At 47.0% G+C, this 16,747-nt stretch overlaps 1 protein-coding gene across 7 annotated transcripts in view; it reads right to left on the reverse strand.

The window, feature by feature from the left end:
• The window catches only part of zfpm2a (zinc finger protein, FOG family member 2a), a 146,356-nt gene that overhangs the window by 23,837 nt on the left and 105,772 nt on the right, over window positions 1-16,747 (reverse strand). The gene's annotated exons all lie outside the window — the stretch shown is intronic.

Here is a 16,747-nt window from a genome sequence, read left to right on the forward strand (position 1 = left end):
TTCATATGGGAATGGATGAGGGAGGGAGGGGGGAGGGCGGCGGTGGTGGTGGAGAAGGGGGGGTGTCATGTGAAAAAGTCATTTTGGCGCTGCACTCTTCAGTTCCGGTCATGCTCCGTACCGACGCAAATTAAAACCTCCCCGGTAGCCTATGTAAATCTGCTGCCTACTGCGCTGCGCTTTAATGAGCCATGATATGAAAGACACCTAAAACCAATGGAAAATCACCGGCCACTTAAAGGTGGGGTGCGTCTGACAGGTGACAGGTAGAGACGGCTTTAAGACAGGGTTGGGTGGTGGTCGGGGGGGGGGGGGGGGGGGCATGATGATGGGGGCAGACCAGCTCTGGCATTCAGGAATAATCTGAAACTGTGAGCTGCAAGCCAGCGGAGAGTAACCAGCTTTTTAGCCTCAGGCATTTCAAAGAATTCTGGGTGGTAGTGGCGGAGAGGGAGGGAGGGAGGGGGGGGGGAAAGCAGGTGGGGATGTGTGTGTGTGTCTGGGTACCTGGTGTGTCTGCTCATTTTTTAAGGGGGTGGGATGTTGTTAGGTGAAAAGTGAAGGGAGACAGTTACTATGTCTCCTGCCTTGAGACACAGCTCATTGTCACCAACTTAAAAAATGTACATAATTCCTCTCTCTCTCACACAAGCACACACACACGCACACACGCACGCACGCACGCACGCACGCACGCACGCACGCACACACACACACACACACACACACACACACACACACACACACACACACACACACACACACACACACACACACACACACACACACACACACACACACACACACACACACACACACACACACACACACACACACACACACACACACACACACGGAGCCCACTCTATCCTCTAATAACCTGTCTTCTAAAAAAAAACCTTACAAGGATTACCTATCTGGAAATCTGCTTTGTATGCAGAATGTGATGGCGAAATGGAAATGAACAACTGTTCAAGATGGCGCCAACCAAAAAAAAAAAAGGGGGAAAAACCACATCTGCACGGGCCGATTAATCCGAAACATTCGGAGGAATCTCAAGTCATTTACAATATCACAGAATCCATAATCAAGATGCACTGCCAGGCACCGAGTCTGCAGGCACATGCCCGATGCCTAGTTCAATGGGGGCTGATGGGATGTATAATTTCATGACAGATGCATTCACCGGGGAACGCAGGGTCATTTTAACATTCACAGGCAATAAAAAAAATAAAATACAACAACGTACCCTAGAAAGGAAATGCACACCCAATTATTAACGGGGGCGAAAGGAGGCAACGGCAAATGAAATATGTAAAATGCTTGTTCACTGATAGCAGAGCATTCACAAGGTGCAAATTCATTGTTACATACAAATATGCGTGTGTTGCCCTTAATAGGAACACATCTACGCACTATGGCTATTTGGAAACGCGGCATCCTATGGATATAAGTATGCGTCTCTAATTGGACAAATCCCCCGTGTATGCATAACATTAATTAGGAGCGATCGTGTTTATTGTAAAGATTATGGGCTTATTTGTTCGAACAGGTGACTCCGCTGTGAAGACGCAGTGAGAAACAAACCGCTGCGGTCTTGGACCTCGTCGTGGGAGGAGACCAATTTAACGTCTGGCAACTTGGAACGCAATGCAATTCAAATGTGGCAAACACAAATTTATTTTATTTCTTCAATCTGTGGCATGTTTTTGTGGGTTTCAGTCGTGCCAAGCCACGCTAAATCCGGTCTTTAAAGCCATGCAGCCAGCTTTAAAGGGAGGAGTCAGCTGATAGGCCCCATTGTTGTTTGGCCATCCGAGAAAGCGGGGAAACAGGGGAACGAGCCAGTGGGGTGCCTTATGAATTTAGACTAAGTTGAGATTCAACAATTCTGTGCCAAAAACACACACTGGCTGTCAACGAATGCAAACCAAACCCACCGGTGCCTCTTTGTTATCGTTCATGTGGTTTTTACACGGGCGTCCACTTCACAACACGCCGGCCAGGATCGCTTCTCTGGGGGTTAATGGAAGTAACAATGTGCAGAGGAATGAGTAACACTAGCATCGCCATTAACAAGTGTTCATTCCCATTTAGCCAAACTATGGAAAGCAAAAATCACAAGTTGAAAGTTGCTCTAATTGACTAATTGCTCCAGTTTCAGTATTGGCAGCTTGTTTTCAGCCAATGAAGACTCGAATAAAAACCTTCGTCGGCGACGAGCCCCGTCAAGAAACGTCAAAAGTTAGCGGCCAGCCAGTCTGCAGTCGCCCCGGACACATATTTTTCCAAAACAGAGCTGAAACTAGAACAAACGGTTGAAGGAACCATGACTTGTCTGCCGGATAAACGGACGATGGTTTATCCGATCAGTTAGCCAGAACAATTTTCTAAGGCGACGACATGTCGGGGGACATGTTGACGCCACTCTGGATCATGGATTTTCAGACACCGAAGCAGAAAGTTTACAGTAACTTCTATGTGAAGATGCTGAGACATCCATCTGCCCCCCCCCACACACACACACACACACTCTGCCCCCCACCCAGGCCCTGATTGCAGGACGGCTTTACAAGGAGTCATCTCTCGCCCCGGCAACTTTGCGTGACCTTGTGGGCCTGAATAAGACTGTAAAATTGATTCAGCTCCTGTAATAAAAGAACACACACACACACACACACACACACACACATTATCAGCATTCTAATTATAATTAATACAGGCAGCAGAGGCAGACCCATTATTTACGACGGGGGGGGGGGGGGGGGGCCTCATGGTAGGCAAACACAATAATAATCTGCTCCATATTTTTTATTGATATGTTGATGAATGGCTCTCTTTCACACAAAACACCAATGGAATGTCTCAGTGGCCGATCATACAAGTGATGATTATTTCACTGCCAGTTTCCTTCGGCCCCCCTCCTCCCGCCTCCCGCCTCTCCCTCCAGCCTCTCCTCTTCAGTCCATCATTAGCCCTTTGTTTGAATCACCTCCGGTCCCCGACTCCAGACCTCATTACCGAGGGCTGGGTCAGGTGATAGAGTCGACCGACCTCCACGGGGGGAATTAAGTGTCAGAAATAAACTTGATACCAACGGCAACATCGCACAAATGTCCGGCCGACCCCTTGAGAGGAGACGCCCACAGCGCCGTTGTCCGTGCAGAGGCCGAGGTCTGGAGGGGAAGCAGCCGCAGACTGTCGGTGTCGAATTCGAAAGGTGCCGAATGTAAAAACTGTTGCATCTACAAAAGTTTGATCCTGAATTCAGAACTAGAAAAAGGCCAAAACCACAGTCGGGCTGATTTAAATCATACAGCGACATATATTTCATCTGGTAACTTTTAGATCTACTTTCTGTACAAACCAGTTCTGAATCATGAAAGATAATAAATACTTGTAATGATATTTATTTATTTAAGTTGGATTGTTTGCTGACTTTATCTTAGATAACATCTGGCCCTCCCTATAGGACAGAAAAGCTTCTTTTTTTTTTACATGAAAGTTAAAATCAGCCCCTTTTCTCAATGGATTATATTCTCATTACAGGATGTACACTGCTGGCAAATAATACTAACTATACTGAACAGTCTCCATCCAATGAATATCTGGTTTACTGCTGCCTCACACCCAAAGTGTGTAAAATAAGAAAAGACAGCAACCTTCAAATCTAGGTTATCCTTTATAATTAGGTGTCTATGTAGTTTATGCCATTTCCCCTGTTTGATAATTGTCGTCCATCCCTCCTAATTTTGCAGAGTCGGGGGGGGGGGGGGGGGGGGGGGGGGATGCTTATTTGTGCCTATCTTCCTTATTAATTCTCCTCACAAATCCTTGATTATTTTCCAATCCTTTCCTCTGATATCTCTGGCTCTGTTTGTCTATTTCACTCACTCCTCCACTGAGCAGTCTGCCTTCCTCCTCAATCGCCTGTTTTGTTTCCCCGTTTTAATGAACAGTTGGATTCTTTTATTTCTCTACAAGTGCTGGATTTGCCTTATCACCCCCCCGTCCCTTTGAGGGTTGCCAATTGGTTTTATCCACGGATGTATCATTTCTTAGGCTTCCTCTTTTTTCCCCCACAAAGAGAAAGAACCACTCCGTCAACAAGCCTCTCCGGAGCCAGAGATTAAAAACCCCAACATCACCTACCTTCCAGCGCTGCTCCCAACTGGTTTGTGTAAAACTCAATTAAACTTGTCCCCGCTGAATTTCACATTACAGTACATTAAAAGGAAATTCTTCAAGCGTGATGACAGAGCTCAAACCTGGCTTCAGAGCCGCTGTTCGGGAGCTTTTGCTAAACGCTGTAGTCTTCGGGGTTTCGGCCTCATGTCGAAACACAAAGACAAAGAAAAAGGTTTCCTTTGACTCGTGAGAAAAACAAACTTTGGGATTTATTTATTTACAGGCGCGCCGAACGGTCCCGGCATCCGCTTGATACGCCGCGTTCAAATGACAAGGCCTGGCTCTTTCAATTAGCTCACGACAAAAGGTCAAATGAAGCCCTTTAAACGATTCAAGGCATAACGAGAGCCATCTCTGTAAAATACACATGTTAATCTTTGGGGAGTTTGCAGATTTTTGATCTCAATTTCAGAGGACCCCCCCCCCCCGGTGAGTCGATAACAAGTTCTTCACACAATGTGTCTGGGTGAGGAGGGAGCGATCCGTCGAGCACAGCACTGACGCGAAGACACATCGCGATCTTTAAGATGTCGTCTACTCTTTTGTAGTTTGTGTTTTCACTGAGTGGGAGTGAACAAACATGGACGGAACATGTTGATGGTTTTCTACAAAGCAGGATACGGGGGGGGGGGGGGGGGGGGGGGGGGGGGGGTCTTGGCTTTGCTTCAGCCAGGTCGGCTTAACAAGACGAGAATCTGGAGATGCACTCCTCTTCTCCTCCCCTTCAATCCTGCTTGTTCTCGCCCGTGCAGCCATCCCTCCCCACAGCCCAAGAATTCAAGGGCAGCTTTGAACCCCCCGCCCCCCCGCTAGTGTTCTTCGACACTGCACAGTGTTTATGCGCTCGTCTCTCCCCCCGTCCGTGCACCCGAAGGTGTCTTCGTGCTGAGATTAGTGGATGAGGTGGAGTCTATGTTATGGGCCCATCCTTTGACACGAGGGCGGACTCCGACTCCGACTGGGCTACAGACCAAGATCCCCCCCCCCCTTCAATCCTCTCCAACACATGACATGTGTCACTGCCACAGATCTGCACCGGACGATACGAGCAGTTCAAGGTCAGGGCAAATCCCCAAAGCGGCGGGAAGAGAGGGGGGAAAAGCCTCCTACCCTCTCCTTCCCGCTGATGGACTATTTCAAAAGTTCATTTTTCTTAAATACTTAGCATATTTCATGGTGCTACAGTATAATGTAAGCGCTATAATGTGAAATCTCCATTAGCCAAAGATGGGCGCTTGCAGTAATGCAATGGATATGTCAATTTTCTTGTTCTGGAAAAAAAAGGAGAAAAAAGAAGAGAATTTTTGTGGGGATTTAAAATCCATGTAATATTCATATTTTTTTCTATTTCACAGCACAATAGCCAGTGAGGAACTAAAGTGATTATACATAGCCAGAGTCAAACTCCAGGCCTGTTATCTATTATAGTTTAATAAATCAACAGAGGGGGGAGCAGGGGTGCACAGACATTCTGTAACCGTGGTGGAGCCAAATATGTTTGATTAGATGAAGAAGAGAGTATTTAAATGAACAGATGATTCAGCAAGTCCATGGATCTTGTTTTTCCATGCAGCGATTCATTTCACATCTGAACCTGCAGGTGCTGAGCAAAAAAAAAAAAAAAAAACTTCAATTAACGTTAAAGTTTCACAATGACAAAATATTATTATTCAGGCCCGAATGCATTTCTGAGGCCAGGTTAACTCAGACGGGGGGGGTGGGGGGGTGCCACCGTGTAATTATTTGGCACTTACAATGTCCTACACTTCAGATTTGTGAGGATGGCGAGCAGAAAATCTGTTTACCATGGAGCCCGAGTTCCTCACGCTCCTCTTCTGTGTGGATGGAGCCTTTGAATAATTCATAGCGAGAGCCATAGGCACATGCAAGAGGAAAAAGTGTTGGAGAATATCACACCGACAAAAAAAAAAAAATGGCATCCTCCATTGTGCGCACTGTGCCCGGCGTGCCCACAGACCTCGACGTGATGTAATTGGATAAAAGTCAAGACGCGGCACGTCGAGGGAAGCGCCGTCCCTCGGACTCTTTCTTCGAAAATGTGCTAATTGACTCAAACGCCGCTGCAGCAACGGGATCGCGTGGCTTGTTGTCTTCGTACATTCATCTGCAACACCTCATTACTTTCCTTTTTGGTGCAGTTACAAGAAGTAAGTGGAATAAATTTACTTAAGACAAACCCGTGTTCAGAAAGGATGACCTCTCCCAAATACAGCAAGCAGGGGGGGAGGGGGGATGGGGGGAGTCTTAAATTAGAACGTCATTATTCTGATTCGGTCCAGCGAAGATGTTTTTGTTGTCACTTTGCGTTTTGTTGACAACTGGTCCCGTCAGGAATGTTACCGACTCAAACAACGTGACATGTGTTTTACATATCCAACCTGCCAGGCCCCTTTCATTTCACGTCACTTCATCTTCACTGACAACAGTTTTTATTGACAGGTTTGAAGCCACGGAGATTAGACACGGTGTCTAATTAGTCTCTTCCGCCACGGTGGTATTTACACACCTGAAGCCCCGTGACAGGAAGGTGATCCAGACGAAGACAACCGCGCTGGTGAGAGTCGTGTGTGTGTGTGTGTGTGTGTGTGTGTTCAGATCCTTTCCTGAAGTAAATGTAGCGAGTAGTACGTTGAAGTACGTTTCAAGTACTGCATTGAAAAAGGTAGTCATACAGAATTTTGTAAGTATTATCAGGAATATCAAATACGTATATCAGTATACGTTGAATATAATTTGATTATTATCACTTATGTGAAACAAATTTTTGACTATTTCATACAGGATTGGAACTAATGTTGATTATTTCAACCATTTGTTGTTGGTAAACTGTGGAAAAATGGTGGGAGATGCTCATCATCACAATAACTCAGAGCTCAAAGTCACATCTTCAGGTGTCTCCTTTTGTCTGACTTTGTGAACAGTCCACAACTCTGAATCATGTTTTAAGAAAAACTAAATGCTGCAAGTCATCACATCTGTGAAGCATAAACAATTTTTTTAGGGCTGCATTGTTGCATGACAAACCAGAAGTGAGGTATTGTTTTACAATCAGATTTTACATAAATTTGGTTGGTTTAAGTGTTTAAAAATGTATCATATTTCTAAGTTCATTATATGTTTTTTCTAGTTAAAATCTTGCAGATGAATGCAGTGGAGTAACACGTACAAGAGTCGAAGTAGTCGAAGTACCACTTGTAAATGTACCGGGTTACATTCGGCCACTGACGGCAGCGCGCCCAAGAGGAAGAGGAAGAGGCGACGATGATGGATGCGGTAGCCGTCTAACTGTAGAAAGGAGTCGGTGGGTATAGGCCCGCTGAATTCCTGACATGAAATATTACCTGCGGCTCTCGACAGAGCACACCCGCGTGGATGGCGGGAGAGATAGCATCCATCCTTTTCCGTACGCGACACAAACAAACAAACAAAAGCTCCAAGACCCCTGACCCAACAAAGGAAGTACAACTGATAAGTTCCAATATTTCCCCTCTCCTCTCTCTTTTTCCTTTGAATAGTATTTCTCTGCCTTTGGCCCCAGTTTCACCTTGCTACGCCGGTGCCCTTCTATTAAAGGTGGTAATGGCTGCCAACTTCCCTCAGGCCTTCTTTTTAATATTTGTCACTCATGAAAGAAAGAGTGGGGTGGGGGAGGGGAGGGGGGGTTAGGAAGATGATGAATCTTGCCTTTTGCCAACTAAGGGCTTCTATCTCCCAAACAGAATAAAAATCCAGCCCAAAACACTGCAGTCCGCATTAGGAAGCTGTGGGTTTAAGCCTTGTCCGCCGTGATCAAACCCGGGATTTATGAAGCATCATAACGCCCGACAACATCCAGCGGCTTATTCATTTTTTTTTATATTTCTGTCCATCCCCTGATATTCCCAGCCCTTGACAGTCACTCAAGATAAGCCAAAAGCGTTCTGACAGGATGGAGCGTGTGTGTATATTTCTCACTGTTCTGCCGCTCCCCTTGCAGCTGAACGGCTCCAGCCGGAACCTTGAGACTGCCGCGGCGTGATTTGTCTCCGGCTTTTGTCTTCGCTCGCAACTTTCCCATTTGTAAGGGGCCTTTAAATCAGCGCCGCACTCTGCTGAGCCATGAGAACAGGGAGGGAGGTGTGAGGAGGTATGGCACGTGTGTGTGTGTATGTGTGTGTGTGCGTGTTACAGTGTGTCTCAATGTATGAGAGTATGACACACGTGTGATTGAATTTTAATCAAAACACAGACTAATCACCGTTTACAGGCCGCCTATATAAAAGACCGGCTCTCCGATATGACAGGGCAACACGCTGATAGGGTTTAATCTGACGAGAGTCCGGGTCGGAGGCTTGATCTAATGTGGCCCACAGGAAAAGTGAGAGAGAGAGAGAGACGGAGAGAGAGAGCGAGATGGAGAGAGAGAGAGAGAGAGAGAGAGTTCCTTATGCAAGAATCACGTACGTTCACATCAATAAAGGCCCGAGCCCATTAACAGAAACACTACATGAAAGGGGAGGGGCCCTGTGTGAACGACCGAACCGGCTCCGACTCTCCCGACGGCTGCTACACATCCTGACAGGCTGTTTCAAGATAACTCCCTTCACCTCCCGAACCCCTGATTTCCTCTCAATTTTCCCCCTGTAGTAGCGCACATTTGGGGGGAGGGACACGTCTGTACTGATTGGACATATTCCATACGTCTTAAACTGAGCCTGACGGTTTAAAGGCTGCACGGTTACATTCAATAAAACTTTGTCTTAAAAAAGGATGTTCATACGAAAACTACAACAATAATTTTGCCTGAAATATTTGGTATCTTGAAATTTTAATTTCATCTTAACCTCAATATAACTGCTTCAATCTGAACTACACAGCGGCATCATGCCATGTCTGAAGCTTCGAGGGACTTCGTCACCCAGAAATCTTGTGAAGATGTGATGTGTGTGCCACTGTCATCAGACATGAATGTCTCTTAAAGTTAAAGATGAGAATGATGCACGGACATTGACAGCAGGTTCACCAATTATTTTTGGTTTGATTTCCAGTTCTATAGCCAGAGATATTAACTTTAATTTCAAAACATTCTCACTCACATTTTTTTGGAAGATTTTTCTAAATAAAACCAAACAAAGAAAACGTGTATTCAAACATCCCCTAAAACTTGATCTTATTTCCAAATATTTTGGAAAATATATATATTTTTTTTATATCACTGTAAACCATTAAGGCTCATCAGGTTTTCTATCTGTCTTGTATCTGCACCCTTTAATAATCAGATCCAAAAGGAGAGACTAAGAATAGCTACAAAATAAATTGCATCATTTAATCCTTCTTTTCTGCAGGAAACGTTAAATGTGAAAGCTCGCTGATTTCTATGGTTCACATTCAAACCCAGGGTCAGTCTATTCTCACATTCTACACCTTTAGTTGCATCCAATGCCAAATTCAGCTTCTTGGTTTCTCTCTGACCTAACCACGCAGCAGAGGTGTTGCTGTTGTAGGCAGGCGGACGAGCTTCTGGAGGTTACAGCTGCTTTGCTTGAGGACACACTCCGATTACTAATCAAGCAGCGATGCTCATTCCTTCCCACTAATACAAACTCTCCTGTAATCTCCATCAGGCCTCCCGAGGGGCCCGATGCCTCCCAGCCGCCCGCACTCCCCGGCTCCACGGCCACGGCCGAGCCGAGCTAGCCACAGTGGCTGACTAAGACCCTGGCATGCAGTGGCCACGCCGCAGCCCCGGTGACGGAGGCACGCGGCGGCCAAAGAGCCAGGCAGGATGTAATCTCTGCGAGCTGTTGATACAGGGAGACACACAGCGTTTGGGTCAAAGGGATTAAAATGGTGGAGGTGCTGGTTGTAAGGAGGAGAGGTGGGCCGCGACAAAATAGTGGCGGGAGCAGCGGGCGAGCCACCCCTCAACAGAGAGGAGTGGGGAGATTACAGGGGAAAATGGCGCAAGGGGGATTCCTGCAGAGGAGAGGGGGGGGGGGGGGGGGGGGGAGAAGTGACTCCGAATGGCATTGGAACACAGCATTAGCAGCCGCTATTCACCGGTATGCAGGCTTAGTGGGCTCAGGGCATCAGGAGAGCTGGTCATGTCCTCTGCGGCTGGTCAGGTGATGCTCGCGTTCTATAGGTGACAGGTGTGAGGGGGAGACATGGACACGGAGGGAGGACAGAGAGACGGACGGATCTCTGAGCAGCTCCACTCGGAAGGACTCCTCTGCTCCGCCGTCGCCTCTCTGTGACTGTGAGCCTGTCTAAATATTGTCAATGCCAAAGAGAGAGAGAGAGAGAGAATAAAATCTAATCTTAAACAAAGGAGGCCAAACTCTGCTGGGCAACACCGGGGAGGTTTTCAACGGAGCCCGTCATGCTCATGCAAACCCTCACATGGTTTGGATAGAGTTCCACCAACAAAACATGTCAATCACCTCCCCGAGATACCAGACTGAAACCTATCTCACACAGACCAAAATACTGTACTCGCTGCCTCCATTTCACAGTCTGTGGGAGAGCGGGCGTTCGAAAATCTTACATCAGTTTTTTTTTTTTTCTTTCTTTCTTTTTTCTCATTTTTTTCAATCCATGCCGTCCAAGGGGCTCGGATTCCAGTTACATTTCACGTTGAATAGACTTGTGTTTCCAGCGGTCTAGCCCCCTCTTCTAGTGCGCTGGCTGGTGGAGCGATGACAGATTGGTTTCCACTCGCTGCACGGGGGAGCACAATGGAGTGGCTTTGACAGAGTTAAGAGAAACAGTGCATCAGTGCAACCCCCCCCCCCCCACCCAGCATACCCCCCAATCTCTCCCTTTCCTCACACACACTTCTCTCTCTCTCTCTCTCTCTCATCCCTGGAGCTTAGAGAATGGATGGCCCTGTCTGACCTGGACGACACTGATGTCTAGTCCTCTACACTACTGTACCTACAGCACGCCTGTCTGCTCACACACCGCTCCGTGCACTTTCATCCTCTCTCTCTCTCTCTCTCTCTTGTTCCAACACACACACACACACACACACACACACACACACACACACACACACGCACACACGCACGCATGCATGCATGCACGCACGCACGCACGCACGCACGCACATACGCACGCGCACGCACACGTACACAGGGGGGCGCCCATCTCTGTCACCCGGCACCGACAGGCAGAGGTCAGCAGAGCTCAAGCACTGAAGCAACCAGGAGGAGCAGGAGGAGGATGTGGAGAGTGTTTTTGCTCACGAGCGGCCGGAATCACTTTCGCGGTGAAGACGGACGACGCGAGGCTCAGGTCTTGACGACCTTAACTAAGTTTTTGAAAAAAAACAAACCCCAAAACACAAAGCTTTGACTGACCTGTAACTCACACCGAGCTCATTTGAAAGTACAACGAAAAGTTCTGTTAACTCAAAAAGGTGTATGTCCACTGCTCAAGTGGAGGTGCAGGACGGAGCCAGTGTGTCCGACATGTAGTGAAACTCAACCACAACCTACCCAAACTTTGACCACGTATTTGACCAAATATTTTAGTTGCCCTACTGTAACTAACCCTAAACCATAGTGTTAACAGTAATAGTCCCCCCCCCCACATTTAAAACCTGTATTCTTGACTGTGTGGGGATAATTTTACGCGAGGTAACACGAGGACAGGAAGTGCTGACTAAAAGCTGAGCCGACCCCCTTCGCTTTATTCCCTGAATTAATGCAGGTGATGGTAGAAACACAGAATAACGATATTTGACGCATCCTTCATGTGCATATACTGTAAACTCAGTGCAACATAATGTGTGATGTGATCAATCTTCCACGTCTGCCATTTCTCTTGGACGTTTTTTTTGTTGCTTTAGCATAATACATTGTGCTTTTAGTTGCACGCTATATCGTCACGGAAGTTGTTGCGATAAACACATATTGTTTTCATTTTAAGACAATTTTTTTGATACTGTATCATGTGAGTTGCAGTAGAGGCCTATTGGTCGTCCTATAAGATGTGTGTCGCTGCAACATGCAATTTCAAGACAGGTTGCCTTTAGAAAAATGCTAAGAAATCCAGGACAGAAGCAGCGAGACTTCGCTGGACTGTCGTTGACGTTCATTCGTATGTCAACACACGCGCATGTCGACACAACGGCTGTTATTGAGGTCAATCAAATGATTGTGGTCATATTCATGTGTTGTGCGATAAGTCGATAACGTAATCATCGTGACGGGCCACAAACCTCGCGCTGCTACAGTCGTTGGCGGTGCGGACAGTCTCAATCCAATGCTTTTTTTTAGGTGCTCTGACATTGAAAACTTGCGTGCTGAACCAAACTTGTAAAAAAAATGATCTTCTGATTATTTCAAGATCTATTATACGGGATTATTCAGCTCGCCACACACACCGCATTTACAAATGGCTGCAGCTAAACCTTTAGGGGCTCATTTGCTGAACCCACCTTGTTCATCCCTGTGTCCTTACCCATGGCATTGGGCTTTAAGAGGGGGTAGGATGACTAAGATCCATGATAAGACAACCCGCAGATAAGGCGCCGGGTGCTAGAGGTGGCTCGCCGTTGTGTTCCTCCCAATGTGTTGCGACGAGAGAAGAAAAACTGTGATATCACACTGATACGGCGCTCTAAGACTGTGGGGCTATGTGTGTTGTTTTTTTTCTTCTTCATCCACGCAGGTGGATGTACAATCAATAAAATGGATTAGCTGCAAAGGTATGTATAAAGGTTATCGCCTCGCTCTCCTGCATGAACACAGCGGCGACCCCCGCAAAACAATTTTGTAATGTGTCGAGCTATTTCTTCAGAGGAGAATCTGATTATGTTTTGCCCAACCTTCAAAAAAAAAAAAAAATCGATTTGAAAAGGGGTATCTATTATCAAAAGGAAAAATGGACCCCGCTCTACAGGACCCCTACACGGCTCGGATGGAATTGTTCTAACTCTATTCTCTAAGCCGGTGGCATCACCGTAACAGCCAGTGTTTTTCTTTTAAAGGTGCATCAGTGTTTTTCTTCCGCTGTCATGTTCTTTTTTTCCCCTCCTCCCTTCTCTGTGGGCTTTTTTTCCCCGCCATTCAGTATGATCATCTCCTCTCTCCCTCAGTGCATCATAGCTTCACCTGGACTCCGTTTCACTTGTTCACTTCCACCCGCTGCAGAGTCCCGTGTCAACCCTCAGAGAGACTTTAACCGTGTGGTTTTCCATCACGCTGACTGACGATCTAAACATCCCTCCACCCCAGTGATTCCTCTATCTCTCTCTCTCCATCTCTTCCGCTCGCTCTCTCACACACACACACACACACACACACACACACACACACACACACACACACACACACACACACACACACACACACACACACACACACACACACACACACACACACACACACACACACACACACACACACACACACACACACACACACACACTTAAGCCTGATACTAAGGCACCTCCTTCCAAAAAAAAGCTGTGCAGATGCGTAGAAAGGCCCCTCTCTCCAGCCCTCAGCTTTTGTCTCTGATTATGTGCATGTGCGCGCGCACACACACACACACACACACACACACACACACACACACACACACACACACACACACACACACACACACACACACACACACACACACACACACACACACACACACACACACACACACACACACACACACACACACACACACACACACACACACAACCCCCTATATCCCCTCCTTACAAACACACACGCACTCACACACTTTTCTTCTCAACTTGCTTCTCCATCTTGTGTGCATGTGTGTGTGTGTGTGTGTTGGGGATGGGGGGGTATCGGGGGTTTCGACTCTGACCAATGGCATCCAGCAGCAGGGCTTTATCCTGAAGCGCACTGACAATGCTTTTCACACCTACTTACCACAGCCGAGATGGGGGCGGTGGGCTGGATCAGACCCAGGCCTAAAAGCAGGCTAAGGGGTTTTTTTTTTTAGAAGACACACACACACACACACACACACACACACACATACACAGAATGGACTCTTTAATTACTGACTCAAGATCCTGCAGTAGATAGAAGAAAAAACCTCGCAGAGGCTTATTTTCATATCCGCAGACTTTTTTTCAATGAATATAAAAACGGTCATTGATTATGCCATTAAAAGGGAGTGGGGGAGCTAAGAAGGGAAATATAAAGTACATATAATCACATTAACTTGCAGTGATTAATGTAATAAACTGCGATCCCCCCCCCCCCCCCCCCCCCCCCCCCCCCCCCCCATATCTGTATTGAACACATTCAATACTGAGGGGACAAATATTAAGAAGCAGCTCCTAAAAAATCTACTTAACCAGTTCTCTGTGAAAAGACCTGATCTGAGGAAGCGGTGCAGGTCGCTCATGTAACATGCTCATACAGTGAAGGGCGAGTACACAACACAAGTATACAAAAATAATGTCTCGTATTTTTCCCGGTGCACTTGCAGCCTTTTTCGAGCACGAGCGACTGTATGTGTCGTCTTGCCAATAAGACACGCTCATCCCTCCCTCCCGATCAATACCGAAGCATTTCTCACCATTGATTATACAATTATGGCGAAGTTAAATCTGTGACCCGCTCTCCCGTGGCAGCATTAACCAACGCAGCGGCCTGTGGAGATGGAGATGCTTCCTCTTCACTCCCTGTTTTTTTTTTCTTTCCTCTTTTTCTTTTCTTTTTTTTTTCCTCTTTCTTTAAACGCGGTGCTTAAAGCGAGCTCAGCGTAGTCCAGGTACTTCACTCGGATGATTATAATGCCACGAGGGTGCAATACATCACTCTTATTAGCCACACCGGAGCACAATGGTATCATAATTAATGGTCGCAGCAGGATTGAACGCTGCCCTGACATGGAAAAGTGGGCCTACTTAAGCTCTACAAGGCATTTAAATATGCAGAGTGAATGGCACAACCCAAACCCTCCTGCTCTAAGGACAGCCCGCGCTCATTAGCCTGACACCCTCCGTGGCATTGATACAAGGACGACGGGCTACACACACACACACACACACACACACACACACACACACACACACACACACACACACACACACACACACACACACACACACACACACACACACACACACACACACACACACACACACACACACACACACACACACACACACACACACACACACACACACACACACACACAAATCACAAATCACAAAAAAAACCCACACAAAAAAAACCCGTACACGCAGACCAGAGCTACAAAATGTTGCACGGTGATACATGAGGAGAACAGTCTCGTCCCTCATCAGTGCCCATCACTTCTTTTTACATTTCCTCCCCGCATTGTTGTTTTTTGTCTCGAGGCTTAGTCAACACGGAGCGCAGATGGACATATATGTGTCAGCAGCCATTATGCGAATTTTTCCGTAATGGTGTTTGGTGCTTGCTTGCGTGCACGTGTGCGTGTGTGTGTGTGTGTGTGCGTTGGCAGTGAACGTGGGTGCGGTGGCACCGTGTGGCGTCTGGTGCCTGTGCTATACTGTCTAGTGCAGTAGTGGCTGCCTGTGCATCGGGAGAACAATGCACATAAAAGGCTGTTGGAGGGAGGAAGCGTCTGGAGCCGACGTCTTTCACGTGGCTCTGAATGGAGCGGCGGCAGTGTGTGTGTGTGTGTGTGCATGTGTGTGTGTGCGTGTGTGTGTGCATGTGCGTGTGTGTGTGTGTGCGTGTGTGTGTGTGTGTGTGCATGTGCGTGTGTGTGTGTGCATTTAGTTCATATGCTTACAAGTGAGACCACTTAAAAAAGCGAGAACACCCCCCCCCTCCCCTGAATATGTTTGAAGACAGAGACAGAAGAGAAATAATGTGTGCGTCCCCGACTTAGTCATGTGTGCTGAAATGTGTGCGCTTGCATGATGTGCATGAATGCCGCCTAAATAAATTGCGTGGGACTGTTAAGTCCTCTCAGATCGCACTATGATTTGGATTTTGCTGTCCTCAGCCCACCACACACTCCCTCATCCTCCTCCTCCTCCTCCTCCTCCTCGTCTCCATAAAGCCAGCTTTACAACTTCCCCTCAATTGCTAATGTGGAGGCTTCGGCTAGAAGACATGCTTCTCAACAGCTGCCAAACGCCTGAACCAGCCGCTCCCCTCCACCCGGCTCGCTCCAGCCTGACCGTACCCCGGTTATCGCGTGGCTCAGTGCAATCAATTATTGTTGCGGCGGAATCATTAATAATTTCCTAATGAAAACGATTCTGTTGATCTCTGTTGTCTTTTAATTAAACATAATTAGTCGGCTGCTCAGAGCCGCGGTGGGGGACTCCTTTAGGGTACAATTTTGTTTTAATACACTGATAATGAAATTTTTACATTGTGTCAGTTGTTTAGTTATTATTCAGTCACACTATTTCGCTATGTTCCCAGATAACAGATAATCACCCTCGCACCTCCCGCTCGCTGCAGTCGGTTTAAGAGAGGAGGGCTGAAATGAACAATTACATTTTTTTGAACTGTAAGAATCCTCTCCTCTCACCAGCTCACGCCGCCCGCTTCCAGCGAGCAGCGCAGGAGAG

The sequence above is a fragment of the Scophthalmus maximus genome, chromosome 1, assembly GCF_022379125.1.
Source record: "Scophthalmus maximus strain ysfricsl-2021 chromosome 1, ASM2237912v1, whole genome shotgun sequence".
In the NCBI taxonomy this organism is placed as follows: domain Eukaryota; kingdom Metazoa; phylum Chordata; class Actinopteri; order Pleuronectiformes; family Scophthalmidae; genus Scophthalmus; species Scophthalmus maximus.